General features: G+C 45.1%; 1 non-coding gene across 1 annotated transcript; it reads right to left on the bottom strand.

Moving 5' to 3' along the window:
- Positions 1-5798: 5798 nt before the first annotated feature.
- LOC120877160 lies at positions 5799-5903 on the bottom strand. The gene has a single exon (XR_005724285.1). It is a non-coding gene; the product is annotated as a U6 spliceosomal RNA (small nuclear RNA).
- Between the last annotated feature and the right edge of the window lie 2864 nt (positions 5904-8767).

The raw sequence follows: 8767 nt of genomic DNA, 5'->3' as shown, positions 1-8767 counted from the left end.
GTCACCATCTGCAGTGATTTTGGAGCCCCCCAAAATAAAGTCTGACACTGTTTCCACTATTTCCCCATCTATTTCCCATGAAGTGATGGGACCAGATGCCATGATCTTCGTTTTCTCAATGTTGAGCTTTAAGCCAACTTTTTCACTCTCCACTTTCACTTTCATCAAGAGGCTTTTTAGCTCCTCTTCACTTTCTGCCATAAGGGTGGTGTCATCTGCATATCTGAGGTTATTGATATTTCTCCTGGCAATCTTGATTCCAGCTTGTCCTTATTCCAGCCCAGTGTTTCTCATGATGTAAGCAGGGTCACAATATACAGCCTTGATGTACTCCTTTTCCTATTTGGAACCAGTCTGTTGTTCCATGTCCAGTTCTAACTGTTGCTTCCTGACCTGCATACAGATTTCTCAAGAGGCAGGTCAGGTGGTCTGGTATTCCCATCTCTTTCAGAATTTTCCACAGTTTGCTGTGATCCACACAGTCAAAGGCTTTGGCATAGTCAATAAAGCAGAAGTAGATGTTTTTCTGGAACTCTCTTGCTTTTTTCCATGATGCAGCAGATGTTGGCAATTTGATCTCTGGTTCCTCTGCCTTTTCTAAAACCAGCTTGAACATCTGGAAGTTCACGGTTCACATACTGCTGAAGTCTGGCTTGGAGAATTTTGAGCATTACTTTACTAGTGTGTGAGATGAGTGCAATTGTGCGGTAGTTTGAGCATTCTTTGGCATTGCCTTTCTTTGGAATTGGAATAAAAACTGACCTTTTCCAGTCCTGTGGCCACTGCTGAGTTTTCCAAATTTGCTGGCATATTGAGTGCAACACTTTCACAGCATCATCTTTCAGGATTTGAAATAGCTCAGCTGGAATTTGATCACCTCCACTAGCTTTGTTCGTAGTGATGCTTTCTAAGGCCCACTTGACTTCACATTCCAGGATGTCTGGCTCTAGGTGAGTGATCACACCATCGTGATTATCTGGGTCATGAAGATCCTTTTTGTACAGTTCTTCTGTGTATTCTTGCCACCTCTTCTTAATATCTTCTGCTTCTGTTAGATCCATACCATTTCTGTCCTTTATCGAGCCCATCTTTGCATGAAATGTTCCCTTGGTGTCTCTAATTTTCTAGTTTGTGGGAAATTGCTAAATAACACAGGGAGCTCTGTGATGACCTAGAGGAGTGGGATGGAAGAGAGGAGCGGGAGGCTCAAGAAGGAAGATATATAATTATAACTGATTCATATTGTTGTATGGCAGAAAGCAACAAAATTGTAAAGCAATTTTCCATCAGTTAAAAAGTAAATAAAATTAATATCTCAGGCTTTGCAGCATATAATCTTCGTGGCATACCTTTTTTGTTTGTTTGTTTGTTTTATTGAAGCACAATTGCTTTACAGTGTTGCATTGACTTCTGCAGTGCAAGGAAGTGACTCAGCTGTTTGTACACATAGATTCTCTCCCTGTTCGATGTCCCTCCCGTCGCACCCCCGTCCCACCCATCCAGGTCAGCACAGAGCAGTGAGCAGGGCTCCCTGTGCTGCACAGTAGGTTCCCACTAGCTATGTAGTGTGCGTATTATATGTCAAATCTTCAAAAATATATGAACTGTTCAGAACTTGTGGGCTATACAAAATAAAAACAGGCCAGGGCCAGATTTGGCAACTCTTGTTTAGGCTTATTGTAAAGATGAAAGCAGATAGTATATAAACATTTTGCATTGGATGGACTTGAAACATAGCAAATTCTCAGTAAATGATAGGTATGATGATTCCTACCTGGTGGTTGTGTAGAAGGCTAACTAAAAGCAATAGCAGAACTTTCAGGAGTTGTAGCTCCTCAGCCATACACACATCCAATAGGACAAATATTTACAAAGAGTATACATAAGACAAATTAGTATCATTAATGTGATCCTCATTATTTGATTCAAAGAATTTGAAAATAAAATATGGTCAAGGGCATTGGGGCTAAGCTAACAGACTTTTCTGAGAGCCCGCTGTGTGTCAGGACTCTGCGATGTGCTATTTCACAACAGTGCTGCTAGGTAGGTTTTACTGTTCCTGTTACAGAAGAGACACAGAGAGCAAGGGGAATATCCCTGGAAACCAAGTGTGTCTGCCCAGGACTTCCAAGTTGTGCATTTTTCCCCCCAATCTTTATTATTTATTTATTTACTTGAAGTTATATATATAAATTCTTATATATATATATATTTATTTTTCAGATCTAGAGACACTGACTGAAAATGAAGTATTCCATGCAAATAGAAATTAAAGCTGGAGTAGCAATACTTACATCAGACAAAATAGACTTTAAAGTAGACTATTACAAGAGACTAAGAAGGTTACTACATAATGATCAATGGATCAATCCAAGAAGATATAACAACCTTAAATATTTATGTATGCACCCAACATAAGAGCACCTCAATATATAAGGCAAAAGTTAAAAGATAGGATGTTATGGTCTTCTGACTCTTACACCCCTTCTCTTTCTAATGTACATGCATTTGCATCAACTTTTGCCTCTTAACATTGGAATAGGTGGCTGCCTGCTGAATGGAATTTAATGAGTAGTTCAAACAGTTAGTCGCTCAGTCGTGTCTGACTCTTTATGACCCCATGGACCATAGTCTACCAGGCTTCTTTGTCCATGTAATTCTCCAGGCAAGAATACTGGAGTGGGTTGCCATGCCCTCCTCCAGGGGATCTTCCCAACCAAAGGACTGAGCCCAGGTCTCCTGCATTGTAGGCGGATTCTTTACCATCTGGGCCACCAGGGATGCCCTAGTGGTTCAAAGTCTGTTTCTAATTTTACACCTCCTGTCTGTCAAGATCTGTGCTAGATACGAATTACAAAATGAAACACACACACACACACACAAACACACACACACACACGAGTATGGCATGATCCCTTTTGTTGAAGAACCAAGTCTAGTAAGAAAGATATCACACAAGTAGTGTTTGGTGACGGAGAAGGCAATGGCACCCCATTCCAGTACGCTTGCCTGGAAAATTCCATGGATGGAGGAGCCTGGTAGGCTGCAGTCCATGGGGTCGCTAAGAGTCAGACACGACTGAGCAACTTCACTTTCACTTTTCACTTTCATGCATTGGAGAAGGACATGGCAACCCACTCCAGTGTTCTTGCCTGGAGAATCCCAGGGACGGGGCCGCCTGGGGGGCTGCCGTCTATGGGGTCGCACAGAGTCGGACACGACTGAGGCGACTTAGCAGCAGCAGCAGTGTTTGATGGAAAATTCAAGTCAGGTTTTGCCTTTAGGAAGTCATTATGACAATGAACTTCCATCCTATCACAATCTTTTCATTTCAATATGGTATTTTCATTGGCTTCCCATTACCCAGAGACTGAAGTTTAGACTTCTTGGATCCTTTGCCAGGCCTTATGCCAAAGATTCCTAGTAGGTGTGTCAGATCTGCTGAGATGAGGCTATAGACTGAACTGTTCAACCCAATACCCAGTGAGACGATGTTTGGAGGTGAGGCCTCTAAGAAGTGATTAGCTCATCAGGTTGGAGTCCTCTTGAGTGGGATTAGTGTCCTTATAAAAGAGACCCTGGAGACATGTCCTGTTCCTTGGGCCATGTGCGGTTATGGTGGGAAGATTGCTGTTAATGAGGAAGTGGGTCCTCACCAGACACTGAATCTACGGGAGCCATGTTCTCAGACTTCCAGCCTCCAGAACTGGGAGGAATAAGTTTCTGTTGTTTTTAGGCCTTTGGTATTTTGTTATTGTGGGGCTTCCCAGATGGCTCAGTGGTAAGGAATCTGTCTGCAGTGCAGGAGGCACGGGTTCGATCTCTGGGTTGGGAAGGTCCCCTGGAGGAGGGCATGGCAACACACTCTGGTATTTTTGCCTGAGAAATCTCATGGACAGAGGAGCCTAGTGGGCTACAGTCTATGGGGTCGAAAAGAGTCAAATGACTTAGCAGGTAAAGAACAATTTTGTTATTGCAGCCTGAACAGACTAAGACAGATGGTGACAGCCTTGTCCACTTACCTTGGTTTGTACTACAAATGTGATCATTATTCCACATGTACTTCAACCTCAAATGGTTTGGAAAGCCTTGTCCTTCACAACCTGTCCCTGACTTTCCTGCCAAATTTCCTTCAGCTGTCTTTTCACACACGGGATCTGTTTCTTGTTTCTTGTCCATTTGCCATGTTTCCCAAGCTACACACTTTTGCTCACATGGTTCTTTCTGCCTGGAAGTCCCGCCTGATCCTTTCCACCACTTCTGTGTAGCCTGCAAATTCTTGAAAAAAATTACCCATAAGTGACCTCTTTCATAAAGGATTCCCTGCATTCGTTGTCCTTTGATCTGCAATAGTATTTTATCTTTTTTGTGGCATTTGTCATCTGTTTTATCACTTGGTAGTGAAAGGACCTAGAGCTGGGTCTGGCACATAGTAGGGCTCAGGAGGCCGACTGGCCAGCCTCCCTGCCTTCCCTGTTCTATCTGTGGGATTTTAGGAAAATTACCTAAATCATTTGTTCTTTTTTTTTTAATCATTTGTTCTTAAACATAGCTGCACATCAGATGACCTGAGGAGGTTTTGTTTAATAACCTGATGCCCAGGCCATACTGCAAGTCAATGAAACTAGAACCTCTAGAGGATGGTTTCCAGCATCAGAGTTCCCCAGGTGACTCCAATATGCAGCCAGGGTCCAGAGCCACTGCTTTGAACAAACAGAGCCTCATTTCTTCATTCCGAAAATTAAATGCAATGTTTGGCATAATGCCTGGTGCATACTGAGTAGGCCGTAACTGTTAATTATTGCGTTTTATCCCAGCTTTTCATTTCTTGGCCAAAAGTGCCTTGCACATAGTAGGTATGGAAATAAATGCTGGTGGAATAAATGAATGCTCTTTGGGAAGGCCTCTGGGAAATGCCCAGCAGGTTGTTGCAGAGAGCTGGCCTTAATGTGGAACTAAAGATTGTATCTGGAGCAGAGACATGGAGGTGTGGTTGTTCCTGGGTGCAGGCAATGGGGGAGAAGTGGAGGGGGATGGGTACTGGCTTTATAAGATTTAAAAACAACAATAAAACCAACTACAAGTCTATCTCCTTTTTTATGATCATCTCCCACTGGAAATTCTTAACAGTACCAGCGATAAAATGCTTCTTGCTGGGGTAGACTTCTCCCAGTACCCTGCCCTCTCTGCCTTATCTTTTCACTGCTGGCTCCAAGCCTAATGAGCTAAATGGCTGGAGAAAGAAACAAGGGAACTGTAAATTCTATTTATAAATTAAGTCATATAAAGCCGGACTAAGTAATTAAACTGTGACCCATAATTAAATTCTTGTATAGCATTTGGGCCCTGAGATTTCTTCCTGCAGTAATGGTTGGCAGTCTGTGAGGTGGGCTGATGACTCATACGAGGTCATGGGGCCAAGTGGTGCCAAGGTCACTGTCTGAAGAGAAGGATCCTTGAGGGATAGTGTTGGATATGGTCAAGGGAACAGACAAGAGATTTTCAGGGTAAAAGGTGAGGAGCAGAAAGCCCCAGGCCCTCTGGAGCATTGAGAAGTGGTAGTAGCATCCTAGATTAGTGAATGATGGCCCAGCAGGAAGGAGTGGGGGGTCTTCCCATTGCTGTCTCTAGCCCACATTTCACTTTTCACTTCCTACCCTCCCCTTCGCATACCCACCTAGAGCCGCAGACATCAATATGCCTCCTTTGAGCAGTCTCCTTTTCACATCTCTCTACCCCTGCCTGTGATGTTGCCTGTGTACCTTTCTCGTCTCGATTAAAAAAAAAAAATTAATGAAAAAAAAAATGCAATGCTCTATGAATTTGTGTGTCATCCTTGTGCAGGGGCCATGCTAATCTCTACATCATTGCAATTTTAGTATATGTGTTTCCCACGTGAGCACCCTTCTCCATCCTGCACCAGGCAACTTAGTCCTTCAAGAGTTAGCTCCAAGGGACCTATGGAGCCTTTTCCTGACTCATTTAGGCAGTGGCAAGTCTACCTCTGGGAAGCCCAGGTGGCTCAGTGGTAAAGAATTCACCTGCCAATGCTGGCGGTGCAGGAAATGAGGGTTCAGTCCCTGGGTCAGGAAGATCCCCTGGAGAAGGAAAACAGCAACCCACTCCATTATTCTTGCCTAGAGAATCCCATGGACAGAGGAGTCTGGCAGGCTACAGTCCATGGGGTCGCAAAGTTGGAAACGACTGAGCAACGGCGTATGAGAAGTCTTCCTCTGGCCCTCACAGTGACCTTATGGGATAACAGTTCTCTGCTGAGTCTCTCCCCGTTAAGGTCCTGAGTAGCAGAGTCCCTGTTCAAAGCTCCTACAAAGTGCCTGGCAGGATGGAAGGTGCTTAACACCCCTCTGTTGCATAAGTGAGTGCATGACTGAAGAACAGACAGCCCTGCACAGAAAGAGACGTGATATTACCCTTATTTTTCAGAGTTAGATGGTCAGCTCAGGGGCTCTGTCTTGTTCAGCTTTCTGTTGGCAGCACCAGTGCGGTGCTCAGCAGACAGAAATCGCACCATGAATATTTGCTGGGTGAATAAGAGGCAATTGAAAAGAGATAGACTTTGGCACAAATTCCCCTCCTCCCAGCTCCCTACTCCCCAAGAAATAAAGTAAGCTAAGTATACAGCTAGGACAGGTGTCAGTATCCACTGTGTTTACAAAACAACACTGTGTATATTAACAAAAGCTAGGGGAGGGCAGGCAAGGCCCACGAGGTCTAAGATCAAGGGGAGGTTTGTTGGGGGTGGTGGAGGAGGGATGGGAGAGAGGGATGTGGAGCCCAGGAGGCCCAGCTGGGGAATCAGGGAAGGAGGAGGAGACCTTGATGAAAGCTCTAGAGCCTCCTTCAAAGGGAGGTCACAGGAGAGATGGGGGCTTGAGAGGGAGTGGTTTGTGGGGAGGAGCATGGTCCGCTGTTTGATAAGCGGCACGAATGGCCAAGAAATGCTTTCAGAGTGAGACAAAGAGAAGAGAAAACTGGGAGGTGGGGGAATTGGACCGAGGGCGTCTTTGAGGAATCCAGGGGTGAGGCCTGGCTGTTTACTTGCCCACAAGCACCAAGGGTGGTCTGGAAACACACCAAGGTTTGACATCTGCTCGTAACAGTTAAAGAAGTGGGACTCTATTCCAGCTGGGAGCCGCATGAGGGCAGGGCCTGCCTCCATCCTTTATTAAATGTGTAGCCTTGGGATGACTCTAAATCTCTGTGTCCTCCTAATTTCAAATGGGGATAATCAAAGTACCCATCTCAGAGGGCTTATGAGAATTCAATAAGTTGATACAGATAAGCAGGGCCTGAGTCTAGTAACTGAGTCAATAAATATTGGTAGTAGTAATTATTTCTAATATATCATTGGGCATTTCACTAGCAGATTCCACATTTATCTGTGTTTTTCCACCTAAGGGAGGGAAATGCTAAAAGGGTCTTTGAGCATTCCTTACTCCAGAGGGAGCAGAAGGGGGAAGTTGGATGGGAGAGAATTAGACATTCCCTTAGGCATTTTTTCCTTTGGGGTATTCTGTCATATGACCGATATGTTATGAAGTTTTGTTGTTCCCCAAAGCAGAGCACAGCAGTCAGCTGTGTGGACTTGGGGATGGCATGTTCCCTCTCTGAGTTTCTTTTTGACCATCTGTCAGTTTGGAAGGACTGATTCTCTGACCTCTGGTAGGTCTCTCCACTCCATGAGGACACAGATTCTAAATGGATCAAGGGCTAAGAGGGGAGTGGGGAGACAAGTCGGCACCGGCAGGTGCTATAAAGACAAGTTTGGTCGATCACAGACATCTGAGTCCTGTGTGAAGTCAAGGGGCTGCCCAATCATGGTCTTCAGTCTCTCCGTCCTCAGGAGTCCCCAGAATAGCTGTGTACGTAGCACAGGGGGAAAGGCAGAGAGATGGTTGGCCCAGAGGGCAACCTCCCTGGTTACACGGCATCCATGAAAGAGCTACAGTGCAGCCGGAGGGCATCCACGTGCTGTGGAGCAATTTCTCTGTAGCCCTGCATTGGGCTTCCCAGGTGGCTCAGTGGTAAACAATAGCCTGCCAACCAGGAGATGTGGGTTCGATCCCTGGATCAGGAAGATCCCCTGGCATGGGAAATGACAGCCCATTCCAATATTCTTGCCTGAGAAATCCCACGGACAGAGGAGCCTGGCAGGCTACAGTCCACCAAGAGGTCTCAAAAGAGTTAGACATGACTAAGCGACTAAACGGCTGCAGCTACAGCTGCAGCCTTGCATTACAGGATAGTCAGGTATGAACCGAGTTTGGTGCTGCAATGTTTTATCAGACCAGATGTCCCATCGTGTATGTCCCCTCTATGTCAACCCTTACAGGCTGAACAAAATTGCAAGAAAACCCCTGCCCTTTCCGCCTACACCCTCAAGTTCCTTCAAGTCATCTGTAATTTGAGAAAATATTTTTTTCAATACCCAAAGGCTATTTTCTCTGCCTCAATCTCTCTGTCTCTCTCTCTCCCTTTCCCCAAAGACATGTTTTTCTGTAAATACTGCAGCTTAGCTCTGAATCACAGATCAAAGCATTGCTTCTTCATTCATCTTTTGAGGCCAAATTGCAATTTATAATGTCTGTGGTTTGCACTCATCTGTCTCCATGTCATCTCGCTTTAAATCAGCAGAAAGCAACCCACAATAAGGTGGGGAAGCGCCCCGCGGAAGCAGAGTGTAATCTGAGCCCAGTGTTCCTGAGCCTCTGTACCCACAGGTAGAATGATCTGGGGCCTTGATTGT

Source organism: Oryx dammah, unplaced genomic scaffold (assembly GCF_014754425.2).
Source record: "Oryx dammah isolate SB20612 unplaced genomic scaffold, SCBI_Odam_1.1 HiC_scaffold_17, whole genome shotgun sequence".
In the NCBI taxonomy this organism is placed as follows: Eukaryota; Metazoa; Chordata; class Mammalia; order Artiodactyla; family Bovidae; genus Oryx; species Oryx dammah.
This window is presented reverse-complemented; position numbering and strand designations above follow the sequence as displayed.